Raw genomic sequence first — 27,197 nt, 5'->3', positions numbered from 1 at the left:
GAAGTGACACTCAACATACCGGCCCAAAAGTTCTGACTGAAGAATCCCATTCATGGTACCTCCATTGGAGGAAAGTGAACGATCTCAGAGAAATGTAAAACTTTTGCAAGACTCGAGATTGGTTAGTTGACTGACACGGCACAATCGTTCCGGCCAGAAATGACTGACTACACAACATACCTACGACGGAATGACAAGGAATGATAATTCGGAACAATAAAATTCTTTATTGGTGTCAGAAATTGGAACGTAACTACCTCTTCTCTGAATGGAGCGCATATGGAGCAGGAAGCATCCCATAGATAAGAAAGTTGAAGTCAATCTGAGTTGAAAAAAAATGGGTGCATGGGAGACTTTTTTCTCAAGAATATTAATATTTAAAATTTGTTAAAACACGTGTTTTTTCAACTGAGCAACCAAATGTATATATCCTGACTTTTTAACCAAATCGTAGAAAATCTCATATGTCTTTGATTAACTTATCATCAACTGGCTGTATTTCTTTTAACATTGAATGTAAAGTCCAACAGAAACAAAACAGAAAATAAATATCACAAGTTACCTAAATCATTCGACCTCTCCTAGGGAAATGGCCAATCTAATTACGCTAATGTCAAGTAGCTGGTACCAAGTAGACATCGGATAGGAACTGGCTTGCGTTCTCATGCAAGGGCAGGGCGCTGCCTGGAGGCAAAATAGAAACTGTAAAGTCATGTCGTCGCATGCCATCTCTTTTTTCATTTGGACTTTCCTCTTCATGGGCAAATGTCGAGCCACAGCGCCGGATGAGAACACTCGAATCAACCCGAATCTCTGGAACCACCCACTTACAAGCTGCTCTCGAAAGCCCTTCTGAATCACGTATACACACACACTCATTTATTTGGCACCAAGCAAAAAGAGGGGGAGGGAGACCATTCAAGTGAGTCAGTTACAGATGAGTGGGTGAAAGATTAAATTACAGGATAAAATGAGTGCTGTAAATGGGAGTAAGGACCATTGCCCGGGTTGGATTGAAGTGGGAGGGATATGTTCAGAAAAATTCTCTTTAAAGATTTCTATTAAGGGAATGGATCATCCCTTTAGCCTTAATCGATTTTGACTTCGAATGTACACAGCAAAAATTATTTTCTGTAAAATTACGGCAAATATCCTGTAACAAAAAGGAGCAGGACATTTACCACAATTTTACAGGTCTAAAAAAGATCACATGACACTTACTTTTAAAGTGACAATAATTTCTACAGCTTGCTTCAAAATTACAGCCCGCTTTAAAATTACAGGCTTCATTCAGATTACGGGCTGTTTTCAGATTGCATGCTGCTTTCAAATCACAGGTTTTCAAATTACAAGCTCCTCCAAAATAACAGGCTACTTCAAAATTACAGTGCTGTAATATTGCCTTTCCAGTACTAGCTCGTACTGGATTCGTTTAGCGGTTTTTATTTAAAAAAATATATTGGAAATTTAAAAAAAATATCGGATTAGAAATAAAAACACAAAATGTAAGATAAACTGTTTTAATTCTTAATATTTATAGTTCATTTGCTACGACACAACAAAATTCGGCATGCTTATGCTGCTTGCAGCAGTAACAAACGAATTCAAGTTGAACTCGCTATTGCAGTATTAAAAAAATATTAATTAGACATGAACATGCTCATAAAATATCTTCATCGGAAGATGCTTTAGGCTCGTGAGCAGACAATTTGGCAATGATTCTGGCCACATTTTTCTGGACAGACCCGACCCGTTTGACTGGTGACCTCAATGCTTTATCGTCGATAACCTCCTCAAAGTATTGTTGAATGAGGAGCATAAATTTTGAACAATGATCATTGTACTTAAAGTTATGTACAAAGTGAACCGCTAGCAAATCAGTCGGAGCTGTGACTAAATCATCCGTACCTTCGCTTAGTCGCGATTTTCTGCAAAGCAGTAATACACCGATTTCTGATTTCCAAGGTCTGAAAAATAGATACAAAAAGCATAAGTTAACGCTCTAAAAGCTTTCAACGGTTGTATGAAACAGGTTTAAATTATTTTGTAAAAAAATTCAAAAATACACTACTGAGCGAAGAAAAATAGCAGCACTGTTTTTTTCGCTTTTTGAAAAATGAATAATTAGCTTACATCAATTTTTTTTCCTATAATTTGTTTTAAATATTTTAATGAATAATTCAAGCATCACTTTATTTTTTTTGGAAAAAAAACAATTGGTGTTGAGGGTCGAAAATAACAAATAAGGGTATGAAACAAAAATATATACAGTTATTTATTACTTAGAATAAAAAGAAACTTTAAATTGTCTGTGTAAAAGTGAATAAAAATCCTTCTACAACCTAGCTGAATAGATGACAGCAGTTTGCGGCGATATTTTTTTATTTTAGAATTTTTTATTGAATTTTTTGGAATACATATGTAAGAAGTTTTTTTTTGTTTTAATATTTTTGATTCTCAACGCCAATGGTACATCGAAGAAAAAGTAAAGCTTTGCTGTAAACATTTAATACAAATTGTGGACGAAACAGAGTAATACAGTTTTTGATTCACTAAGTGTATAATTTACCTATTTCAACGAGAACCAGATCAGGGTTTTGGAGTTCAATTTCGTTGATTCGGGTACCGAGCTGTGAAAAATTGAAATTAAAATAATGAATTACAGTGGAATTTTTTTAATTACCTCTCGTTTCAAAATTAAATGGTTGATATTTTCACCAAGTAAAAGTGATAAAAATTCGAAGATTTCTATGGCGGAGCAATTTTCATTTAAAGATAAGCTTTTCTTTCTAAGCGAATAATCTATGATTTTCGACCTTTTGGATGTAAAATAATTGGACAATAAATTCACATTACATCCTGTTGCTTGCTTTTTCCTGTAAATGAAAAGAAAACATTGACTTTGTCAGAATCGATTAGAGTAAACAAAATTAAATAATTGAAACCAAGAACTTACGTTCGGCGCAGTACTGGTAACCTTAACAATTGATCTGGTCATTTTTGAAGTTACCAAAACAGCTCCTGATGTATCCCTGCGACCTCTCAAGAAATTGGGTCACTTTCACCAATGAGGTGGAAGTGTTGAGTCAAAACTCTTCAGCCTGGGATTGCCACACTCGCGAACGTGTAGTGCTTCCCATTTGAGAACCTCCTGCCAGGCCTACTCATTGTTGGCATTGTGTATCTTAATGATAACATCCATGTCTTTCTGTTTGGTGTCATCTTTTTCCCAGCGCCAACCTTTGCGCAGCATGGCATTCTAGGACATTTGCTGGCTGGGATAGACCCTAAACTTCTGGCGACCATGTTCTGTGGCTTTTGGAATTGAAGACTTCTGTCGATCCGTAGGCAATGGGAACGGTTGACCGGGCGCAGGATTTTGGTTCTTCGGCTGCATCTGTATCGTGTCAATACTTTTTTTAAACCTACCTGAGTATTATTTGCGCTCATGTTTACAATCTTACCATATTGAACGGGTTGATGTCGCTCTGATCGTGTTTAACTGGACATTCGGAAACTAACACAGGCTTTTCGTTAACGACCGGCTGATTTGGTTCTTTTTTGTGCATTGGACATTCCGGTGCTGGATTTACTCCGGCCGCGTCAATGCTCTTGCTACCGCCCGGCATTGGGGGAAGACCCGGGGCAACTTCGAAGCATTAGCGGCTTTAGTGTGAACGATGTTGGTATAGCAATTATTTCAGCAGGCGATATTCCCCATGGCTAAAAAAAAAAGAATATTTATGGACTAAAAAAACACAATTGAAATCATCACAACCGATATGAACCAATATTACATAATTTTACGAAGGAGATTTTGAATGTACCTATTGATCTACTAAAATAATACCGGATACCGAGATATTAACCAAACAGTAGCGCTACAAAGTGCAAGAGTTTATATCGAGGCAAACCGGGCGAAACTATAGTGACTATTTTTTTATGAGCGTGCGGTAAGTGAGTGAGGCATAATTCTTATAGGAAAATGAAATTAATACAGCTGACTTTGGTTTTCATGGGGTCGACTCCGAGTCTCGCGAAAATATAAAAAAAGTGATTATTTGTGCTAAGATTGATTGGTCGAAGTGAGCTTTTAAGGGCGTCCCCCAGCTATTTGGCAACATGCAGTTTTCCAATATTCAGAAAAATGGTAAGGTTTTCAGATAGTTGATTACTTTCCGAATTGCGAAATTAATAAAAACAAAAATTATGTCCTTCTGGCTGAAAACTCCCTAGCTGATCGTTACCAAATGCGAATCGGTGGAATGAGGCCCAGCAGTCCCGTTAGTGTTTGCATACAAAAATCAGCAAAAAATTTGTTAAAAGCGCAACGGGTTGGTGATCAACAAAAGGAACACAATCTCATCAGCCGAGGAATCAAGCGAAGACGATAATCGCTTATTTGATGCCAACTTTGAAAACGTTCCATGCTGTGCCCGAGTATCAACAATAACTGTAGTCAACTCGCAGTTTATGGAATTTATAAACAGCAACAACAAACGGTAAGATCATACTTTTGGGGTTTTTGAGAAGTAAAAACTTAACATTTTAATTCTGCTTGTAGGTACGGAACCGCAGTTCAAACGAATCAAGGTGCACTTTCTTACCCACCCCATGTCTCTTCCGATCATCAGCAGTCAGCAGCATCTGCATAATGGTATGCAACATCACATTGAGGAAGTCGTATGAAGTGGCGAGCAGAGATGACTAAGCTGCTCCGTTTAAGGTCTTGTTGCTGGTGGACACCCAATGGTACAAAATCAAATGCAAGGCTTCCAGAAAACTGAAACTGAGGGGCCGAACCTGGTAAAAGGAATCTCCCAATACAACTACATACTGGTAAGTTTTATATTTCAGAAGACAACTAATCAAATGGATTGAAATTTTTGTTTCACTTTACAGATGGAGCAACAAACTTGGTGCAATTTGCGATGACTGGAATTCTCGACGCCGCCCCCGGGGCTGTGCTGTGCATGAACTTCTGCATTTCAAAAAATAATATTATTTAAAGGCATTGCTTAATGCAGAAAAAGTAAGCGAAGTATATCGCTGTGACTATGTGTTTTTTAATATTGTGAACATAAAATATATGATAGTTTAAATTTAATTTCGTATTCGTTCTTTGAACTAAATTTTCGATTTTTTGGTCAATTTTGTAGCATAAAAAATTAAAAGATCAGTATATGTTTGTAAAACTTCAGATCGTATCGACACAGATAATCACCCAGCGCTAGCGAGAGGCCGGTGCCATCACCGAAATGTAGGTACCTGGTGATTCTCTGTGTCGATACGATCTTCAGTTTCACAATGTTAAATCTTTTGGATTCTTTTTCACGCTGAACCTAGATATTGTGATCCATTTTTCATTAACGATTTGATTTGGAGTGTCTCCAGTATTTTAAGTATTTAGAAGCATTTTGTTATTCATTTCATACAAATCCAAATTTCATCCATACAAATAGCTGAACTGATGTTGCAGCCTTTTAGGAAATTTCTTAAAAAGTCATATTTCACTGAGATTCAATTCAATGAAAGAGCAATTGAATCAGCGATGGAACGTAATTTTAGTTGTTGCAAAAAGCCGAAGGTGACTTTTAATGTGGGAATTTTATATGATCTTAATTAAATGAGCATAATCGAACTGTTTTTATATAATTAAATTTTGAATACTTACGGCGTGTTTGTAAATTGATTTTTTGGGTGATGTATCGATTTTTTTGGTAGATGTCAAATCCCCTTCTAAAGCTTTTGCATACAGTTTGCAAAGTTGATCTCATTTCGAATTTTGTTTTTTTTTGGTTCTGCAGTATAGTATAGAATGATTTGGTTCCTTCCTAAACAGACGTTGGAATTTTGTGAATGCAGGGTTAAATTCATCGTAGTATGGTTCCTGTTCGGTCTGGTTTGATATGGTTTTGTAAAATACTGCTTCACATCAAATACAAAAGAAAATCTTTATTTGCCATTCGTAGCACTTCATAACCCTGGAAATAAAGGACACGGAAGCACCATGGAACTAAACAATTTATCCGCAATTTCATGCATAATCCAATTAATAAAAAAAATTATAAAATAAAAAATGGGAACTTACGAATAATCAGCCGGTGATGCCTGATTCCCACAGGAGCATTGTTCTAACTGGCTGATAACGATGCGAATTATTTACACCTGCGCTTCCTGTGGCTTGGTGGCCAAAAGCGTATGCGATGCTTTTACGCTGGTGTATTTCCGGTCGGTCTCCATAGCACTACCACGAAACAAACAATCGATCAGCTAGCAATAATGAATTTTGTTCTTGTGATTGACATCCTATAATTTCACAGTCCTGCAGTATGAAAGCGTCTGTAGATAATGCTCTCATTTGAAAATAAATGCTTCGATCTGTAAAATTACAGTGCATGTCCTGCTCCTTTTTGTTACAGGACATTTACTGTAATATTAAATGATTTTTCATTTGCTTTTCAACCAATCCATTGGAAATTACGTGTTTTTAAAATTACAGGATGTATTATATTAAAGGTAAACATTTTCAATGACACGTAATAGTCATAATTTTTTTCTGTGTAGGCTTACTCAAGACAATTTTCTTACTTCTATGTATTTTCGTGCCTGAAATGGTAATTCCTTTACAAAAAGTAGGGTACTGTAAACTGGAGTTACTTTGATCACCGGGGTAACCTTGAAGAACATGAAAATTTACCTCATTATCATCAAAAACTAAGCCAACTTTTAAAATTTATATATAAATTGAAAAAACCAGAAAATATTGTTTGTCAACAACTCCCCCCCTCCCCCCTCATAGTTATTTTTTCAGAGTGTGAAATTTCAATACAAGAAATAAATTTACAGTAGTATCGGGAAATTACTCGATCCTACAAGGTATTAAAATATAAGTGTTGACAAAAATATCAGAATATTGGCTAGCCGCCGGCGGAATTCAGTCTTGCATCTCTCTAGGCCTAAGAAATTTAAATTTCCGACATTGTATAACGTTCACAAATTGAAACTTATCTTGAAATGTAAATTATGAATTATAATCCCACAAACCTTTTGTTTTGGAACTCAAATCTGAAGCCATGTTACAGGTGGTTAATACTAATTAAGGAAACGAGCAAAATAATCTAAACCATTATAATCATTCATTTACGACTCTTATACTTTTTGATAGTAAAAAAAAATCGTTTAAGTCATAACAAATTCCTTGCTGATACGAAATATTCATCAAATACAAATACCCATTTCAGCATCGCATATTTCGTGTAACTTGCTTCAACTCCACATTCAAAAGGGTTTTGGTAGATACCCAAGGCAACAAAACTCACATTATTCCGAGGTTCAAAGAGCTTCAGAGCTAGTTTTGATTAATTTGAGTGTTCTGAATCGAAATATGGAATAAAATTTTTTAATTTTTTTTATTCGGGATTTTCATCCTCTGAGATGATTCATCCCTATATTTTTTTTAAATTTTGAAATGACTTATTAAGATGGGTAAAAATCATTTAAGAAATTTCTGCACTTTTTGACAAAACTGCTTAGCTATTTATACAGGAATTGCAAACAAAATAAAATTTTCTGATATTATTTGAAGTAAATCATTTTGCAATTTTCAACAAATTAATTAAACGAAATAAAACCTTTTTACTTTCTTTAGTAATGTCAGACAAACTTGTTATGAGGATCTTTACAAGTTCCATAAATTGTAGATTAATCATTTTAAGATCAATGTATCTCATAAACTACAATATGTACATCTAGGTAAAATTTAATTCCTTGAAAGAACGGAGGATGTTAAACAAATTAAAAATCAGTTTTTGGTTTTCATGTAGATTTGTTGGTTCTTCAGTTTGATTTCACTTGAATCTGATTCTTTTTTAAACTTTTATATGTCATATCATCAAAACTTGAGGTGATGGAGAAAATTTGACAAATGATTCGAGCTCAGGACGCTCAGTTATAAAAACAAAGGCATAAAAAAATGCAGTTCCATTGAATTTTATAAATCAGTTTTTGAAATGATAAGACGATTTTCTTGAAAAAAAAAACCTTCTAAATTGGGAAAAAAACTTATCCTCTGCTTTGTTTTTTTCTATTCTGAATTTTGCTGTTCTGAAAACATCATCTTCTCGGAAGCATATAAATTTGATTAAAAGAAAATATATATGTAACCAAATAAATGTTTCATTCATTTTTATTATTTTAAATTTTCTTTATTTTTGATTAGATTATGATTCTTTAAAATCAATGAAATATTCTTTCGCAATTGATGATGAAATTCGCAATTCAACTATGAGAGCGTTTTTATGATAATAATAATTTGAAAATGGTCATTTAGAAAATGATGTGCTGAATTCAGGGTATTTTTTTTAGTAAGATGATAATTTGAAAACGAAAGTACATAAGAATCAAAAGTATCAAATTTAGGCTAGATCAACTGGAAAAAATTCAATATGAATTCAAAATTTTTGATTTAAATTGGGAAAAAAATCAGTAGCGGAACTCAGTTTTGCCAATTGATCCTATTTAGTCAACTACAGTTACCTTTTTTTCAAAATTAAAAAGGATTTTGAGTGTAAGTGTAAATCAACGCAAACTTTAATAATGATAGAAAAACTCACAATATTTATCATTATCATACTCAAACTTAAGCTGATAAAGTGAGCATTCCTCCGATTGTCAGGTTTTATGGATTTTATTCCCAACAAAACAAAAGAAAACTTACAATTGAAAAATTTTTAAAAAATTTTCTTCAGTTTTCAAAATTTCTGCAAATTTTCTTTCAAAAACTGATAGTTTCTGTATTTTTTTTTAAAATGTTGACAAAACTAAGAAAAAGTAAATCTATCCTTCGTTAAAGCTGTTACATGTTTTTAAATGAGGAGATAATATTGCTTGCTTTGCTGGAAACTCCTGAAATATAAGGTGGTATGAATAAGAAAATAGCAATTGCTTCGATAGGTTTTACTTTTTGCAGGAACTTTAGAATGGCAACATTTGAAAGCATTTGCTCAACTAGATATGAAAAAGCAGAGTAGAACATTTACTTTCAACCAGCTTCGGTTTAAAAATATGCATGCCGTCCGAAGTATTTGACTCACAGAACTGCTCGAAAATAGCAAAGCTACTAGAGTTTTATTCATATTACAAATTTTCTTTACTCAATACATAATAGAATGTGATGTATTATTTATTTTGGGGTATGCATTAAAGATTTCCCGGATTTATTCGGACATGCCCGGGTAAAAAAAGTAAAGTGATCAAATAAAGCAATCTAAGGTCTAAATCACACTCAATTTATTTGAGCTTGTTTTATCCAATTTGTTTTTTTTTAGTTTGAAGAGATTTTTACATTGATGATGTGCTCGATAAAAATTAAAAATTTTAGCTGGTTTTAATCACTTATCAATTATCAATGAAGTCTGCTTAGATTTTTCCTGATTTTATGTTAAAAATTTCGAGATAAAATACCCAAATATTGCCAGGTGATGTAAAAATTTGTGCTTATTTTTTCAGCCAAAAAATGCTGGGGAAATCCTGCAATGCTTACTCTTAAATATTTAAATTTCGATTTCCATTTTTTTCTAGTTTTCTAGAATCGAGAGCAGTATGACTTAAGTTTTGTTAAATTTTAATTTTAAAAAGTCCTCGGGACAATTGTCCCCTTTGACCTCCCCCCCCCCTCCCCTATTAAGGCCTTGTATTTCATTGATATAGCCGATAACATAATCTCAATAAAAAATTACGGTTATTAGCTACATTTCTAAAATGTTATCAATGTTATGAGACCCTCTTCGCTAAATGCTCCTAAAAGAAAAAAAATCAAGATGTGTGTATGCCTCAAAAGCATGCTGAGCAAAATTATCCCGAAATTTCGAGTCTGGTTTTGCGATGAACACTCATTTGCAGCCACTAATTTCGTTTAAATATCCTGTAATCAGTGATCATGTTTTATTCCGTTATTCCTTCCAAATTCCATCCAAAATATTCAAAAATGAATCAAAACGTGATCAGTTTACAGTGTACTTGCGAAATAATTGTACCAAATTACAAGCTAGCGGAATACTTCTACCTTTAACTTGTTCTTGAACGACTTTTTTTTAATGAACCGCATTGAATTTATTTTTTTAAGAAAATAAGAAGAGAAGATTGTTCAGATTCAAATAGCGCTGGTTAACTGTATAAACAATCGATGAGGTTTTGTACATAAAGGTAACAGCAAGGTTGTTGCGATTCATTTGTGTATTAGGTAATTACCTTTTTAGCGTGCGGAAGTACGTGCATGAAACATTTGATGAAAGAAATGTCGTTTTAGTTGTTAGGTTTGATTCTGCTTATCTTGAAATGCTAAATTTTAATCTAACATAAACTAACACAGAAATAAAAAAACACCAGGAAAATACCCAGGATTTTTAACATTGAATCCTGATTCAGATACTGCATTTAGATTTGAAGCTGATCATGGATCTTGATTCTGATTCCAGACTCTGAAAAATGATTTCCGATCCTGATCACGAATATTGGTCTTGGATGGATATGTTTCAGAGTTGCGGATCTTGATTCTGCTTCTGAATCCAGATTCTGGATCCTGCTTCTAGATTATGATTTCAGAGTCTGACTCTGATTCCGAATTCCGAACCTAATCCCGAATCTTGGAGATTGATACCGGGGTCTGACTTCAATCTTAGATCTTGGATCTAGATCCCTTTTTCATATTCTTATTCATGAATTTTTATTCTAGACTTTGTTAAAAAATTTCAAAATTTCACGTATTATCCTGCATAATCTTTAATTTAGATCCCGAAGCCTGATGCTGATTCAGTATCCTGATTTTGAATACTGATACCGGCTTCAGCTTTCGATGCCTTATTTAAATGACTGATTCTGGACTCTGATTTCATTTATCTTCAATGAAGCAATGAAATCTGCTAAGCTTAACATTTCAAAATGCATGGATTTTACCGAACATATCCGGAAAGTTGTCATTATTCTTTAGAACTACGCACAAAAAAAATGAGTTCTCGTAAGTTTTGACTTTTTAGAACTTTTTTCATGAAAATAAACTGCCGTTCCAAGCGAGATTGTAATGTGAAAAAAATCCCAAATGAAAAAACGGGCAGTCCAGAAAAACGCGATTGAAGTGACAATTAGTCGATTAGGGTGTTAGCCAGTTTGCTGCGTGACTCTGGTAATCCTATTTAAAAATCTAAAAATGAGATTGAAGAGCTCCACAGTTAAGGAAAAGTCAAAAAATTTCATGCTTTAACCGTTCTTGAGATATCGCATCGCAAAGGAAGGTTAATATTGGCATGAGGGCTTCTGCGAGGCCAAGTAACAACAAGGTTTCAAATCGGAAAAATACCCCTGTTTTGAACCACTCTTATCCTAAGACAAGAATATTCACGATATCGGAAGATATGAGAGTGAACTCAGAGGAATCTTTTCTTTGATTTTGAGAAATAAGTTCCTTCGTTTTTTTTCATCATTATAAACAAACTGACTTTATTCACGTTTTTATTAATTAAAGAAATATTTGTAGCTACATGGATCAGAACCAGGAACTGAATAAGAATAAGGATAGTGTTCCAAAAAACTCAGCTCGCTTGTTTAAAAGAGAAGGGGCGTTACTTATTTGATTGCTTGGTAACAGGCTTGGTGATTGTAAAACAACAGCTTCTAGCCATACAGAAAATCTACGGTTTTTTCATATGCAAATCTTAAAGACCTTCTAAAAATTGGTGTGTTGCCAATCGTAACACTCACTCAAATTGCCGAATAGCCTTGGCTAATCATGAAACGTTTGAGCGTTACGAATAAGAGAGAGAAATAGAAGGAGAGAGGAAAAAAAACTTTATACTGCTATATGTAATTATGCACTAATCCATTCCTCACAGTGATCAATTTTGTTGTCTTTCAATTGGGATGTCTTTTAAAGTCAAAGCTTTTGTGATGTGAAATTCGTTTGAGAATTAATAATTGAAGATTTTTATGGGTTTTTAACTTCACACACACTGAAAAATCTTTCCACGCCTCAATCACACACACTTACTATCGAGAACTCTAACCATGTTACAGAATAAAAGGAAGCCAAAAATATTCTAGTCACGTTATGATATAATAAGATATTTTATCGCACTTTTTATACTTCTTTAATGGAACAAATTTGGTTGATAACTTAAACAATAAACATAACATAAAAAAATAAATTTATTTTTTTTAAACTTAAAACAATAAAAAAATGCACTGTTTATTTTAAATATCAAAAATATCTTTACTGAATTGATAGATTCTAACGTTCTTCACAGAGTTGAGCTGAAAAACATCCTTAATATCACATGTTAATATAAATTTACGTTGTTTAGAACCTTAAATTGGATGATAGAAAAAATTCTATTTACTCTGTTTATTTTTTGGAAGCAAAAAAAAGCTAAGGGTCGCCGTGGTCAATTATATATCGTTGGAAAGGCGAATGTCTCAACAAAAAACATATCTTAAAATAAGTTGCTAGGTTTTGCTTTATTTTGTATTATATAGTTTTGAGTGAATCGCTGTCAAATTCAAAAAAGAAAATATTAAAATATTTGCACAGAATATTTCAAGTATCGCAAGCTTCGAGATATATGAAAATTCACCATAAATCATGAAATTTATTATTCATGCAATAACCTAGTGGAATTTCGAAGCCCTTACTTGATTTTTAGAAAAATATTCATTTTTTCAACTTTCAAGTATAAGGCTCAAAACTCAATTTGGAAATTATAGAAAAAAACAAAAAAAAAAAATTGTCAGTTTCTTTTTTGATCAACTTTTCACGTCTAATATTAAAAAAGACTATTAAATAATGTTTGCTATTTTTTTTGATTTTGAACCTCTGTGACGCACCACCACTGTCAAATGACCCCTAACACCTTTTTTGCGAAAACTCTCCTGTTTCTCAACCAATTTTTTAATACAAAGTTTATAGTTTTGGAAAGCTTGTAACGTGACTCAAATATTTTTTCCCAGATAATATTAAGCAACAATCATTAATTTCAAAGTTATTCAAAGTCAGAGAAGTTTTTTTTGAAAAAAAAAATCTTTCGGGTAAAAAACGTAAATCAGGTAATGACCTCCCCCCCCTGAAGTTTGCTATATCGGTAGTGAATTTTGAATAGGGCGAATGCGCCAATTGTAAGCAAATGGAGTTATCAGCAGGGTGATAAAGTACGTTCGGAGACCTACATTTTGAGTTTACAACGTTAAATGAAGGATATTTGGTAGCAAATTTCTCGAGATCATGTCCACAAGAAATGTAAAAAAGTGGTGTAAATACCGTATTTTTATGAAACAACCGCCAATGCTGTTCCAGTGACAAAAGAAAATTTGTAAAAAGTTAATTTAAAAGTTGACATTTGTGGCATTTTGACATCTTAAAATAAAAAAAAACACGAAGTAAAGAGTTTTTGACAACTTTTCAAAGGAAGCTGTTTTTCGGGCTTTTTTCAATCTGCATTTTCTAAGACAATTCTAGTCAATGCGAATAGTAGATTTTTTAATTGAAGCCTTGTTTCACGTTGGTTCATCTGATTGCTGTCATCGATTCAATCGAATGTCTGTTAGCATGCCCAAATCCTTCCTCATCTTCAGCCCAGCAGGGAAACAATTGATCGATATTTTGGTTGTCAAGTTCTGTCCAGCCCAACTTCTTCACAACTGCTGAGCTAAGCAGGTATATCGAAAAACTTTGGCCCCTCGTTCCGTACCTATTTGAGTTTCCGACGATGTGGGTGGATGGATAAATGAGAATGACTAGGCTTCCATGCAGTCGCACTCAGGCGCACCCCTCAACAGAAAACCGCAAACAAGTCTGCCAACGAGTACCTAATAAGCCGAACCAGAAACAAGATATGAGCGGATGGTTGGTATTGCCAACGGAACGAGGCATATGGAAACTGTTGCTAAAACCATATTATACCCACCGGTCCGTCAAGTGGATGGCATACCCAGCTAAATACATAGAGGTACTTAGAGCAAAGAGTGGATTCGAACCGTCCAGTCGATTCGAGTGTTTGAATTAATTAAGTGCGTGTCGAGCATAACTGCAACTTAATGAATTGTTAAAACGTCAGCTCAATGAGGTTGTGCCCGATTTATCAAGCTGATGTTTATTCAATCGTAATCAAGTACACAGTCAAACTAACTTGGGCAGCTAATAAAATGCATTAGACGAAATAATTAGAATCTTTATGATGATATTATTTGACCGAATACTGAGGAATAGCGTTTTGTCGCTGATCCAATTTGCGTTCTTTCGAAGAATCTGTCGACCAGTCTAGGAAAGTTATTGGTAAACTTATTATGCTAATGAACAATTGCTGGCTGCTACTGAGATTGGTTTTGAGCAGGTTGCTTAATTTTAAACGGATAATCATGTCATCTCGCCGCTGCGCTTGAACCCTCAGCTTCCGGGAAAGCAGTTTTAGGAAAAAAAAATCAAGCATTTATGGTTTTCAGTTTTTAACCACAAAATTGTTTTTTTTTACTTTAATCATTTTCAAAACAAGCACATTTTTACTATTAACATAAAAATGTTACAAGATTATAATTCAAAATTGCATAGTATTTTCCCAACTGAATATGTAAAAGTAACCTTTTAAAGGTTTGAACAAAACTCTGATTAAAGATTTCTCAGTGATGTCGATAACCTTGTATATATGATATTTATTAAAATTTCACTTCATAAAGTTGAGAAATACTTTCCAATAGCCATCGGCCTAAATCAGGATTAATACAAAACAGTCTAGCTCAATTTGTTCAAATTAAGATTTGGTTTGACAATCTAAACCTTAAAATTAACTCCTTTGGAATCCGGAACAGTTTTTCCTTTAACTCTTATAACAAATTTATGTATGATGAATAACTATTCTAATCACTTCTGTTCAATATACTTCAATAGAAATATAAAATTATTCGAACAAATTTATACTTTAACTCAAAACTTAAACTTGGTTTTTTTCTCATATCAGAAATTATTTTATTTTTGTTGGAAATTTATTTGAAACGAATGAAATCTTTCAATTTTACGGATCTGGTGAAGAAAATTATTTTTCATAGATTATAAATTATATTTTTAATAAATTCAAAAAGCGTGAGAATTTTCCTAATTCACTCTCAAAGTGCAAGATCAAAAGAGGTTGGAGCTGTAATCAAAGGCAAATTTCCAGTTTCACTTTTTTTTAAACAAAAGTTGGAAAAACATCTTGATAATTTCAAAATAATCAAATATTCTAAAATTAATTTTTATTTTGTTACACGAAAAAAAGTAGAAATTATTATTTAAAGATGAAGCTTAAATAATCATAGGTTAATCGACCTTATTTCTTCCTATGAAAATGGTTTTTCTTAATTATTTCCATTTTCTTGATCATCATACAAACTCAAAAAAGAATGAACTTTACAGATTTAGAAATTTGCTTGAAAATGAATTTTTAGCAGTCTACTTTTCAAATATGAAATTTATATTTCAAAAAAAAAAAACAGGAAAAAAATCGACTCAAAATTTTGAATAAAGTTTCGAATATTAAAATTAATGCACTGAAATAAAATACAAATCTGATTCCTGAAATAAATATCAGATGTTTAGATTAACCATGATTGAAATTTATTGGAAATATAATAATGATTACAAGGGCCGTAGGAAGAGCTGACTCATAGGGGAAGTTTTTGTGACCTATTGTTTTCTATGACGTTGTTGGTCAAACAATGCATGAATTAAAAAAATAAAAAATACTTATTATTTTTAAATACTATTTGATTATTCATTTTTATGTACGTTTTTCTAGTTAAACAGAAACTAGTTTTTCGATAGAAATTTTTGAAAATACATCCTAAAATCTTTCAAATGATGAATAGGATATGTATAAAGAATCCTTTGGCACCAAAATAGGAAACTTACTTTCATCGATGGTTGAAATCTTAAGTATGCATAAAATGTGCAAATCCGGACTATTTTATTTACAACCTGGCAAAATTCGGACATTCTATTTAAAAAATTTAAATCAAATCCGGTCAATATTCGGGGAAATTTGATGAAAATCCAAGAAATTTTCAACAAAAATCAAGGGAAAAAAAGGAAAAGGAAAAATCCGGACAGCAACAGGTTTTTTTCAACAAAATTTAAGCGGTTCAGTTTTCAACTTTTTTTTAATAAAATATGCGGGGAAGTCCGGATTAAAAATCTGTCTAGCTTAGTTTTCCTCATTTGATTTGATCTTACAATAAGTTTCTTTTTAAGAAAACCTTCAATTTCGAAAGAAAATTCTAAAAAGAAATCCAATTTTCAAAGGTAGAAGTAAAAGATTAAAATTTTGCAGTACAAATCGAATCTATGCAAACTCGATTTAAGTTTGAAATTTTGTTCTTGAAAATACTGCAACATAAATAATGTTGAACAATACGCCAAAACATATGGAATTCCCTGAAATTTCTTGAAGAAAAAATTAATGTTTATTCATCATCAATTAATTTTTATGAAAAATCAGTTCGTGTGGGTGGATTTTTTTTTGCAAAATGAACTGTAATTGTACTAAATTTTTGTCATTTTCATCTGAATTGTGCAAACGAACTAACTTTGGTTAAACTCTAAACAAAATCGAACTAACAATTAGAATTATCATCCTGCAATTTAAATCCTTACCGAAATAGTCATCTTGATATTTTTTTTTATTTTGGAACTCATTTACGAACTATATCTTAATCTGAATTTTGAACTTGAATTAACAATTTGAATTTTCAAACTATTTCTGAATTTTAACACGTTTTTTGAAATATACATAAAAACGATATCTGAATTTAGAAATATGAGCCAATAATTGAAATCAGTTTCGGAGCACTAAATCATGACTCCATATTAAAGGATGTTTCGGGTTTCAATAATTATTCTTTATTTCAATTATTTTTTTTTAATCTGACTTGCAAATTTAAAGTAAATATAAAAATTTCGAATAATGAATCTATATCGCTGTTTTGAAGCTTTGTTCTGTTTGAATTTAGCATAAGAATAAAGTTCATGAGTTTCGGAATCTGAATTTGACATAATCAAAACCAAACTTTTAAAAGCTCTATTTTTTTTCAAATTTGGAAAAATATTATCTGAATTTAAAAAAATGCGTTTGAGTTTCGAAAATCATGAATAAAATTTTGAAGGAAATGTTTAAAAGTTTAAAAATTAAAAATGTCAAGCTCTGAATGTTTTTTCGCTTTCAACTGAAATATTGGGTCCTGGAAAGTACAGAAGATGGAAACTATGTTTTTCTTATTAAAAATAGAGTTTCTAAGGCTAGAAGAAGATTATGATTCCAGAACACAAAAATTAAGAATTTAAAAACAAAGAGAAACGTATTTGAAATATTTCATGAAATTTAAATCGTTTGACTAATTTATTAATTATTAGTTAATTTATTTACTTTAAAATTAATAGAAAATATGAAGATGCATATAAAAAGTGTTTTAATATTTACATGGAATTTTTTCTTCAGTAAACTTTTAAAAATTTGTAAACATAATTTAATTGATAACCCAAAAAAACAGAATTTTGATACCTATGATTTCATGATTAGTTTGGTTGATTTAAACGTCCTTAAATCGGATCTTATGTCAATTTTTGTCTATCGCTTTCAGTTTTGGTGACATGGAATTTAAAAGATTTAAATGTATCAGTTTAAAGTGAAATTTATCATTGATAATTGATGAAACAACAGATCTACGTTCAAGAAGAAATTTGAATCTGGAGTTGTTTTTTATACCTATTATATGAACGGCTTATACTGTCGATAATTGAAATGTCTCAAGCCTAGAGTGTTAAGAAATAAATTTCCGCCGGAGGCGAGCAAAACTTCCAACTTGCATGGTAACATTTTTTTAACTTCTTTTAAAATCAAACAATTTCCCGTTACTACGTTGAAAACTTTGTTTGGAAAAAATCTTCATCCCGTTCGCACGGCCTTGATATTTAGCAATGTTAAGTAAAATTCTTAGAAATATCACAAGAAAATGTCTAACCTATGAAACATTTGAGATATGACAGATCTACAGACTTTTTGTTCGGACAGTGTATTTAAGAAATCTTAGATTGAAATTTTTTTGTCCGGTCATAGACATTTTCCTCTAGTTTTTTTTAAACTAGTGTTTCATTCAAGTTCGTTAAAAAACTTTTTTGAAAGGCTCCAGTATTCAAAATCCCTTTTTCACAAGACCTGAGTCATTTTTCTACGTTTTGGTGACAACTTTGGTGAAGTAATTCTTAGAGTTCGGCCTTAGACAACACTTTTGGAAATGAGTGAAAACTAACATAAAATGATTTCTCTTACCACATGAATAGGTTGTAAATTCTTTTTTTCTCTAATATATTTTTTCGATTGTAATATTGATACTTTTCAAAACAGTAGAAATCAATACCTATATATTTTTTTGAATTTATTGGTTAAGAACCCTAAATGTCCGGTAGTGGACATATTTTTCCTGGAAATATATTGTTTTTCTATTTTCTGCTTTAGTGACAGACGTGTTTTTAAAGATGAAACATTTTAAGAGCTTTGTAATGAAAAAAAAAAGTTGTTCAGTGTGTTTGTTATTTAACTTGATCAACTCTCGGGACAAAGGATGCCTCCTAATAAAAATGGAATCTCGGGAGTCCTGGTATCAACCATATGAGAAAAATGCAGAACGCATACGTTGTTTTTTTGGTTTTCTTAAACATGATACAACATTATTATTACATCTTGAATACCCCGAAAAACTACATCATCAACATGTTTACTTGATTTTTCTTATGGTCTTCGAAAACTGTAGTTTAACTTAAACAAGTATTTCAACTGTATTTCAAACTTCTGGAACAAACTCCTTCAATTCACTGAAATGATATCAGTGATTTTTAATAATGAACAAAGATCCCTTTATTTTATGAATGGAGGTGATTAATTGCAGTTCTATTCACAACATCAACCATGTACGAGACTGAAAATTCTTTGGATTACTAATCGTAAATTTTTATTCTTTTTTAATTTTAATTTTAATAATACAGAAACATAAAAAAACGTATCTTGTTTATATAGCAAGTTTTTGATAAAAATTAGAATCAGAATAGGATACACGATCAAACCACTAAGGCTATGATCATTTAGTATCCGGGCAGTTACAAACGTGTGTATTTTAAAAACGATTCATTTGATCGAAAAACTTTCTATGGAGGAAATGAAGGTATTAATATGACATTTAATGTAAAAATATAAAATAAAAAGTTTATCGATGATTTCAAGAAATACTCTAACTTTTTCAAAAAATCTCTTTTTTGAAACTCTTTTTATCTTTGCACACTTTTTTCAGTCATCTATTGATTTATTTTTTTTATCACAGAAGCAAAACCTTTGCAAAATCATGAAATTTCACACAAATTCACCTGGAAAAACTAATTGGAATCTGGTTTGAACCTTTTCATGAGTAGGCATCTCGAAGAATTTGACCTCTTAAATTCGGTTATATCATAAATTTCTCTGTCCATCAGAACACATCTGTCACATTGCGTAAAAACCGGTTGCCCAGATTGTGATCCATGGAACTGATCATTATTAGTTATTTACTCGATATCTACTAGTCAGGCAACACTTTTTGCCAGCCGGAAACGGATTTACTGCATAGTTAGGCGGTCTCTTTTTAGTTATTCTTAATAACCACAGTCAATTTACCCATATTTGAGATTAAGGGTCCTACTCCGATGCTTGGCTTGAACTTCGTGAGCATCCTAAAGTGGCTCCTTATACTTCTTAACCGTTTGAGCCAAAAAAAAAATTAGAAGAAATCAACAATTCATGAGTTTTTAAGTCGACAATGAAGAATTTTCGAGGCGCAAAATGCGTAAAAGGAGCAAATTTGTGCAAAATTATTTTTACCATGTCTTTTTGCATCGTGAATATCTCAAACACATGTTAACTTAAAAATCTATCAAAAAAAGGCAAGATAGTCCTTTTCATAACCCACAGGACGCTACTAAAGTTTTGCATATCCGAGCTCTAGTAACGTAGCTATCACCGAAATAAAGTGCCCGGATACTAAATGATCATAGCCTTAGTCAAAAGTGTTTCCTAGCCATATTTTTTTACCCAACCTATCCAAATTTAATAAAAACAAAATAAAGTAAATGGTGTATTCGGCAACACTAAAGATAAACAAAATTCAATAAATTTCTATGGCAGCACTAGACAAAACCAAAAAAATAAACTGACTCTGTTCAGTCATAGATCAATTCTTCTGAGCGACAGACGTGTCTGAGTGAATCTCTAAATTGAGATTCGTAAGAATCGTAAAATCACAACAAGGGCGTGGTTGGTACAATAACGACAGAGAGCGCAGATTGTAAAGGTAGCTGCTACAAAAAATTTGTTTCTGTTTCGGCTTCCGGTAGAAAGACGGACTGCCTCAAGGAGCGCAGATTTGAAAGACTGCTGCTATGAAAAAAAATGTTTTGAATTTTTCCTCAGATACCTCCTCAGACAGATTGGCACAAGGAGCGCAGATTTTTAAGGCTGCTGCTGCTGACTGTTTTTTTTTTTATGATTTTGCCTCTCAGTGAAAAAAGACGAATTGCGCAAATGTTTAAGGCTGCTGCTACTGATTGTTTGTTTGATTTGGCCTTCCGATGAGAAAAGATGGATTGGCTTAGGTAGTACATATTTCAAACGTGCTGCTGCTGATTGTTTGTTTTGATTTTGCTTTCCAGTGGAAAAAATGGATTGGCTTAGGAAGCGCAGTTTTGAAGGTTGCTGTTGCTGATTGTTTGTTTATATTTTGCCTTATTGTGGAAAAAGATAGAATTGGCTTACGAAGCGCAGATTTTTAAGAATGCTGCTGATTGCTTGTTTGATTTGGCCTTCTGGTGGGAAAAGCGAATTGGCCTAGGAACGCAAATTTTTAAGGCTACTGCTGCTGATTGTTTGATTTGGCAGTCCGGCGAATAAAGATGGAATTGGCTTAGGAAGCGCAGATTTAAGGCCAGCTTCTGCTGATTGTTTGTAATTAAAAATTGTAGAACTTAGATGAAAGATGTTTAAAAATTAAAAAAAAATTCAAGAAAAACACTAGCCTGTAAAAAAAGTTTATATGAGTGAGAAGAAATGTAGAAATGAGCTGACGGAGGAGTAGAAAAAAAAATTCAATTTATATAAAATAAAATAAATTATAGTTGTATCCGGCAACACCCTCTCAAATAAAGACAAAAACACTGACACTGACACTGAAGATATAAAAAATAAAATAAATCTCTATGCGTTTGTTATTTTGTTAACACTAGGCAAAACAAACAAAACAAAGTCAGTCATTGATCTTGTATTGTGAGCAATAGACATGTCTGAATGAATTTCTGAATAGAGATTCGTAAGAATCTTAAAATCACTACACCACCCTCCCAAACCAGATTTTTACTAGGATACAGAGGCAAACCCGGCCCTAAATCACAAATTTCTCTCTTTCCTCGCTTTCTTTTTTTTTTTTTTCTAACAATGTATTGACTACCAGGCAGCACCATTATTGATGTTCAAAGATAGAGTATCAGTTTTGTACATGAGAATGAACTACTTATTAGACTGAGTCGATTTGGGGTCATTTTTGAATTCCGCAAACCCTGGGGTCTTAAAAGCTTCGTCCTGGTACAAAACTCATCCATGATTTTTTGCAGAATTTTCAAGTAACGTTTACATGAGTAAATTTGAACTTTTAGATTTGTATGGGAAAAATGGATATTTTGTACTGAAAAATCAACATAATTTTCGTTTCTTCTGTAGAGCCGAGCCAGATGATGGTTTTTGTGCCAATTTATAAATTTCCTTAAGGAAATTTTCCATTGAACTACTTTCTTGAAGACCGTAACTTCGTATCTTATTGTTAAAAAAAGTTATTAGCTGTTTAACAAGGGTATGTCTTTTCGCATCGATAAATAATAAATTCAAATGACATCACTGCTGGCACCACGCAAAGTATTGCATGAAAAGTAGTCTTGCAATACCTTGCTAGCACTCAGCAGTGATGTCAAATGAAATTATTGTTTATCAATGCGCAAAGACATACCCCTGTTAAACAGCTAATAACTTTTTTGTCTAATAAAATACAAAGTTACGGTCTTCAAGAAAGTTGTTCAGTGGTAAATTTTCTTAAAGAAATTTTTAAATTGGCACCAAAACCATCAGCTGGCTCGGCTCCACAGAAGAAACAAAAATGATGTAGATTTTTCATTACAAAATATTCCATTATCCCATACAAACCTAAAAGTTCAAATTTACTCTTGTAAACGTTACTTAAAAATTCTACAAAAAATCATGGATGAGTTTTGGACCAAGACGAAGCTTTTAAGACCCCAGGGTTTAAGAAATTCAACGATGACCCCAAATCGACTCAGTCTACTACTTATCCCAAGCGCCTTTCTTTTGACCTCTGTGCAAAATAGGTGGCCCTCAAAACTGATCAATTTTGCGGTCATACTGTTTATGCATTTTTTATTATTTATCCTTTAAAGGTGAAAATTTCTGGTGTCACAAATCTTGGGAAAGCCCAACACGACTACTTCCAGGCTTTTTGTTTCTCGGAAATAGCTTTGGCTCTTAGCTCTTCAAAGATACTGTTCATAAAAACAAATAAACTTTTGAAATACAAAACAAAAGTTAAGGTGTTCAAATCGTACCGAAAAATCATCAATCCCAAATAAATCCACGAGAAATGTGTATCGTGTGCCACATTTTTACTGCTCCATTTTTAGTAATATAAAAGACTAAATTAAAAAGGTTTATGGTATGGTTTTTTAGCTTATTATTATTTTTTTCCTGAATTGTGGGCAATTGTGGGCAACCATCTCCAAAAAGACCAAATATCATGCAAAGTTCATGAGTAGAGAGGGTATGTTCAAATAATTTCAACAACCTGGATCGCGAACGTTTTCGGCAAAATTCTTTACATATGATTCATAAATGCCCACGTGGGCTTATTGCATTTAAAAGAACCCCTCAAATCCCAAAGTAAAAGTTTTAAAAGGTGTAAGTGAAACTGCCAGTGACAAATCTTGTTAAAGTCAATCTTCGTTACACCTCCGCACACACACAAAATATACCTTCAATACGAATCAAAATAGCCCTTCCATTTTTAGTATCTGCAAACATGTTCAACGTTAGCTTGCATTTCCCGAGCCCACACTCAGGTACACACTTTTCTGAGAGCGAACTGCCACCCACTGCTATACTACTGGAAATCCTTCCTCGAAAACGCACAAAATCAAGACACTCCGACAACATTCACATTGTAGGTTATGTTTCTTCCGCCGTCGTCGTCGTCGTCGTCGGGGGAAAGTTTGAAATGGGGGTGCTCCTCGGCGGAAAACAGGCTGATCTACGACTGCACTACAGAACTACGACGTGGAACAATATTATCCAAGAAATTCACCCTTCGCTTGGGAGGGGTGAATAAATTTATCGTTCCGGGTGTTTTATTGCACCCATGCAAGGCGCCCTTTCGTTCGTTGTTTTGTAGATGTAGTAGGTTCCTACTCTCGATGGAAGGGACATTCCACAAATGTGGTCGTTGGATTTCGTCACTGTCGTTAAGATATTCTAGCTGAAAGTGCGTCTTAGCCTGACGGTAGAATTACGTATGAAAATATTCCGAGCTTTGTTAACATTATTCCTGGAGATTAACGATCCAATCAAACGTAACGTTGGAAAGTATTACTTAAATTTCCATAAAATAAGTCAAAATCAGATGTTATAAGAACAAGAGCGAATCAAATATTCAGATTAAGTTATTGAAGTCAAAATCCTTCTGTAGTTTAGTTTTTTTTCCGAATTTACGACCAAAAACATTTTGATTTTCCAATTTTTTGCTATGTGGACAGTATACAATTTTGTTACATACAGGATTTTGTGGGTTTTTTTGCAACTCTAAGGGACAAAAGAAGGATTTCTTATGTATTTTGGCGAAAATAGACTACAAGAAAAAAATCAAAAGGTTTTCAAAAAAAGATCCACTTATTTAAGAAAAGGGCTAGGATCTGAGCAAACGATAAAATGGTTTCGATGATGAATTTTATCATGGAAAACGCAGTTTGATATTAAACCACATAGCTAGATTGTCCGTTTCCCGGCCATTTTAGAGTTTCTGGGAAATGGGAGATATGAGCATTCTTTTCCCGGAAGTTCCCGGATTCCTGGGAAAAATGAAAAAGTAAACTTTGACTTCCTACGAAAGCACATGAAACCTTACCTATGTATGCATAAGGTTGCCAGAATTTATTCAGCACGTATCCAGGCCAGACAAACCGTGCAATTTTATGTTAAAACTAGCTGATTCCATACGAACTCCGTATTGTTTTCAACTTGGAATATGTCATGAACAGTTTGTATGAAAGTCAATTGCCAAGCATTTTCCAGAAGCACTTCTGAATTCATTGTTAAGTAATAATTGCAAAAATATTGAATAATTAACTTTTTCTGTCGTCTGCTACTAAATTTTAAATCAAGAATCAATTGACCGTGCCAAAAAAAACCCGTGTTTAAATTTCGACTCGATGGTTGTTTAACAACGCCATTATTTCCAAAAAGTTGAACCACTTTCACTGGTCTCTTATACAATCTTTGATATCTGAAATTGATAGCCCTCCCGATTAGGAGAGCATATCAAAATAATAACTCAAACGTATCTCACCAAGATATTTACATCTGATTCAGTTATAATTAAGTACTCCAAATTTTCGATTTTAAGTTTCTCTAATCTGAATTATATCTTATTCTGATTGACAAATTTGAATGGGGTTGAGCTCATATTCAATGATCAATATTTTTTTCGGATTGTCCTAAAATAAAATGATTATATCTTATTTTGATTCACGTTAAACTTTTTCTGAAACACGGACATCGAAGTCAACGGCTCAAACCTTACATTAACGAGTTTCGCTCAACAGATTCATAAAATTGAATCAAATTTTGAAGAAACCATAAATTGGGCAAGGTTTTATCAAATAATGTGGTTTATTGACCTTCCACTAGAAAATTTTCTCGAAGCACTCATATCTTGATAAGTTATAATTTTGATATAATTTGTTCTGTCCAATATCAAACTATGCTATCTGAACCAGATATAATCTTGATAGAAGCATATCAAAAACTGATATAATATAGCTGTGATCGTATAGATTTTTTGATATAATTTGAGATATTTTAACATCCTACGAGTACTGAATTATAACCCATTTAGATAGAAAAAAAAATAAGTATCAAAATATCTCATTTTGATATAATTTTGTTTTTCCCTCCTGATCGGGCTTCCCTTAAAACTCTCGTGTGCAAATTTTCAAAGTAATCCATTGCATAATAACTTCAATATTGCCAAAAGCAGTGAAAAATTAATTAATACTGACGACCCCTGGCAAAACATTCGACATCAGATATCGATTGCCCGTCCCTGAAAACTGCCGTGTGCCAATTTTCATCCCAATCCGATGTGTAATAACGACGATATTGCAAAAATATTGAAAGGTTAATATGGACGACCCTCTTTGCAGGACCCTTACACTAAATTCAATACCTGAAATCGATTGCTTGTCCCTCAAAACTCTCATATACCAATTTTCATCTGAATCCGATGTATAATAACGACAATATCGCATTAACAGTATATATTTAATATGGACGACCCCTTTGGCCGACCCCTGAATTTAATTTTGATAAGTGAAATCAATTGTTTGTTCCTAATAACTGCTGAGTGCAAATTTTCATCCCAATCCGATGTTTAAAAACGTCAGTATCACTAAGATATTGAAAAGTTAATATGGACGACCCCTTTAGCCGGCCCCTTACACTGAATTTGATAACTGAAATCGATTGCACGTCACTCAAAACTATCGTGTACCAATTTTCATTTGAATAAGATGTATAATAACGTCAATATCGCATAAACAGCAAACAGTTAATATGGACGACCCCTTTGGCTGACCCCTTACACAAAATTTTAAACCTGAAATCGATTGCTCGTCTTTTAAAACGCTCATGTGCAAATTTTCATTGCAATCCGAGAAAAGTAACGTCAATAATGTTTAATATGATAAGAATTCAACGTTTCAAAGGGTTTTTGGCATTTTCAGTCTGAGGCGCCAGTCTGAGTCAAGTCGAATAAAAGTGAAAAAAATGGATGATTGACCAAATGATAAATGATTAAAATGTCGACCTAATCTAAATAACAAATTTAATCAACAATTTTAAATAAAAAATGACTTATAAAATGGCTAAGTTTTTTTTGTTCGTCATTTCTGTAGTTTTTAACTTTGTTTTCGTGAATGATGTTTTTCAATGTTTTTTGCTATTATGTTTGAAATTTTGTGTTATTTTGCTATATATCTTTATATTAAAGACTAGTTAAATCTGTTTGTTAATTTATGGTAAAATTGATAGAAACTTGAGAAGCATTTTACAAATTTAGTAAGCATCAACTGAAATTGAGTGGATTGGAGGTATTTTTCATTTTTTTCTTATCCTAAGATCATCAGAGTTTTGTTCCAAAAAAGAAAACGATTTCTCTTCTAGCTGTGGAACCGAGCCATCTTAATTTATTTGTTCTAATTTATAAATTCTCCAAAAGAAATTTTCTGCTGTGAAAATTTGTCGAAGAGCTTGAAGTGTACCCTGTATACGAATTGTCAAGTTTTGCAATGCATCTAATTATGCGAACAAAACTTTATTGCAAAATTTTCTTTGTAAAATATTTTCCACATTAGACGAAATCTATAAATGACTAAAAGTTTGTAAGTTTCAAATAAACTATGGGGTTTATAGCATATGCTTTCCAAGCTCAGCACATGAATGTGGCATAAATAAAACGTCCTCGTTCTGATGATTTAGAAACATTAAGGCTATCATTATTAATATTAATAATTGAAATTTGTCTATATGTATTAAAAAAATCAACTCACAATCTCATAACTCAGGGTAATTTGAACATAAACCACCGCAAAACGAAAAAGAAATGTTTTTTTATATATTATTTTTTCTTTAAGTGTTAATCTCAGGTCCGCCAGAACTTTTTCAGCACGTTTCCGAGTCGGACAAATTCGGGCTATTTTATCTTAAAACCTAGCAAAATCCACGCCTTTGATTTCAAATTTGTCAACCAAAAAATTGGGGCAATATCAGGGCAAATTT

General features: G+C 32.7%; 1 protein-coding gene, 1 long non-coding RNA gene and 1 pseudogene across 11 annotated transcripts in view; 1 reads left to right on the top strand and 2 right to left on the bottom strand.

Annotated features, from left to right (window-relative positions):
- LOC129755639 (kazrin) overlaps nt 1–27,197 on the bottom strand; it is a 322,166-nt gene that overhangs the window by 289,085 nt on the left and 5,884 nt on the right. The window lies entirely within an intron of this gene.
- On the bottom strand, nt 1,629–3,691 carry LOC129752362 (holocytochrome c-type synthase-like; annotated as a pseudogene).
- Nucleotides 3,957–5,107, top strand: LOC129755653 (uncharacterized). Its single transcript, XR_008739296.1, has 4 exons — nt 3,957–4,150; nt 4,237–4,502; nt 4,565–4,839; nt 4,903–5,107. It is a non-coding gene; the product is annotated as an uncharacterized LOC129755653 (long non-coding RNA).

The sequence above is a fragment of the Uranotaenia lowii genome, chromosome 3 (genome assembly GCF_029784155.1).
Source record: "Uranotaenia lowii strain MFRU-FL chromosome 3, ASM2978415v1, whole genome shotgun sequence".
NCBI lineage: Eukaryota > Metazoa > Arthropoda > Insecta > Diptera > Culicidae > Uranotaenia > Uranotaenia lowii.
The sequence above is the reverse complement of the archived record's forward strand: the minus strand, read 5'-3'. Positions and strand labels throughout refer to the sequence as shown.